The following is a 2,275-nucleotide window of genomic DNA, read 5'->3' as shown; positions in this document are numbered from 1 at the left end:
CCCCAAAAATCTTTGTCTTCAAAATAAAGGCTGCGTCTTATACACCGGTGCGTCTTATATTCCGAAAAGTACAGTCTTCATATTCGCTTTATAGGAAGTATCGATCACAAAATTTGAGCAATGTACGGATCATTCTACCTATTAAATTATTATTATTAAATTCATTGCGCGTATTTATTTAACTTTCGATTGGTTTTAATGATTTTGCCTGTTTGTTTCAGAAACCCAAGAGAGTAACGTAGAAATGTATTTAATTTGATTCAGAGACTATGGTAAAGGTTGAACTACTTTCTCTGGTAACGAGAATATCACACGTAATAACACTGGATCAAATGTAAAAATGTCTGTATTGTAATTACCAGAGAAGCTGCCCCCCAGTGGCACAGCGGTATGTCTGCGGACTTACAACGCTAGAAACCGGGTTTCGACACCCGCGGTGGGCAGAGCACAGATAGCCCTTGTGTAGCTTTGTGCATAACTAAAAACAAACAAACAAACCAGAGAAGCTAGGGGTTTGACTAGTTTCAGTTGGTATGTGTTCATTGGTTGTGATACGTAGAACATGGTAAAGCAATGGGAACATCTAACCACCAAATAACTAGGCAGCCTGAAAAACGAGTAGTTTTGGTATAAGAAGTTTTCTTTGTTAGGGATGTCAAACTTCAACAAAAACCGTTGTTGTAGTTTATAAAGTAGCTTGTAGTTAATTATAGTATTCTCGTCTTTCTCAGTGCACGTGAAAATGTGTTTACAATATACAATAAGTGAAATTGATCACAGTTCAAATCTATCATACTGTTTTCAAAATACTTGAGTTGACGCCACCAATACGTCTTTGTCTGTTGTAAACATACACGTACCTCGAATCTCACCTGGGTTACTGAATTTCTGGTATTTAAAAGAATATCATAACAGTTTGAAGTTATTAATATTGAGCAATCCAGTACTGTAAAAATATACTGGCGAAAAATACTTAGACTTTAAACTTTTTTCCAGAAATAATAATATCAATATGTTATAGCTTTTGAGACAAACAAACAGCGTAAAAACAGGTAATTTTGTTTATTTTTCTTCACGAACACTTTCTGAAGTCAATCCTTACCATTTAAGATTCTTAGCGTGTAAAATGCTTTAAATTAAATTAGATTTTTAACATTTTTGAGAAAAAAATTAAAAACAAATTCCGCCTCATTTTCAAAGATTTATTTTCAATACACTCACCATTTTGATTTAAAATATTATTGTATGAAAGTTACATTTTTTTTTCAATTCTACGTGGAATATATAAATAAAATGAACAATTTCGCATATGTAAAAAATTACCTTTCAATCAAAACAAATCAATCCCCTCCAGTGGTTGCGTAATTGTTCTGGATCCGGTATACAAGTTGTCTTTTGTAATACATTCTCAAACTTGACTTTAATGACTGGAAAACTTTTTAATTACACTCTTCTTGTTGTTTGTAAAGCCTATACTATAAAAATAAAAAAGGTCACAACACAAACACAGGAGCTACGATGATAACAAAGTAATGAAATGATGGATGTTTAGAAGACGTTCGCTTAGCGTGTTGCTACCCGTATGTAATGTACGCGGTTTGGTGCAACAACTTTGCAAGTAGCAACTTCCTAAAAGCCTTAAGGCACAAAACAGTTTATACTCCTGGCTTAATTCAATCGATAAAGCGTAAGGGATTTTTTGAAACAGGAGCATCAGCCCATTTCACAAATCGCCACGGTTGCATTCTCTCTTTCTTACGTGCACACAACCTGGAACACCGCGTGAATAACAAGTATGTTAAGCAAAATTACACATGTTCGTCTTCCTCTGCCACCTAGTGGAATAGTCTTGAGTTACCAAATTATTTCGTGGTGGTGACCTGAGGCAATATTTTCCGTTTCTTTTTATAAAATACACATGGAACGATTTTCATTTGAATCAGAAAACTTCAAATAAAAAAAGCTTCTAAAGTGTGTAATATACATACTCGCTCTGAGCAGGCCCGGCATGGCCAGGTGGTTAGGGCACTCGACTCGCAATCTGTGGGTCGTGGGTTCGAATCCCCGTCACACCAAACATGCTCGCCCTTTCAGCCGTGGAGGCGTTATAATGTTACGGTCAATCCCACTATTTGTTGGTAAAAGAGTAACCCAAGAGTTGGCGGTAGGTGGTGATGACTAGCTGCCTTCCCTCTATTCTTTCATTGCAAAATTAGGGACGGCTAGGACAGATAGCCCTCGTGTAGCTTTGCGCGAAATTCAAAAACAAACAAAC

General features: G+C 36.2%; 1 protein-coding gene across 2 annotated transcripts in view; it reads right to left on the bottom strand.

Annotated features, from left to right (window-relative positions):
- Positions 1-1,800, bottom strand: part of LOC106469370 (ras-like GTP-binding protein rhoA) — an 81,852-nt gene extending 80,052 nt beyond the window's left edge. For both annotated transcript variants that reach the window (XM_013929865.2, XM_022398727.1), the window contains exon 1: positions 1,324-1,800. The gene's annotated coding sequence lies outside the window, so the exon portion shown is untranslated. The remainder of the gene's footprint in view (positions 1-1,323) is intronic.
- Positions 1,801-2,275: the final 475 nt, after the last annotated feature.

Source organism: Limulus polyphemus, unplaced genomic scaffold (assembly GCF_000517525.1).
Source record: "Limulus polyphemus unplaced genomic scaffold, Limulus_polyphemus-2.1.2 Scaffold96, whole genome shotgun sequence".
Taxonomy (NCBI): Eukaryota; Metazoa; Arthropoda; class Merostomata; order Xiphosura; family Limulidae; genus Limulus; species Limulus polyphemus.
Note: the sequence above shows the minus strand (reverse complement) of the source record. Positions and strands in the feature narration are given on the sequence as shown.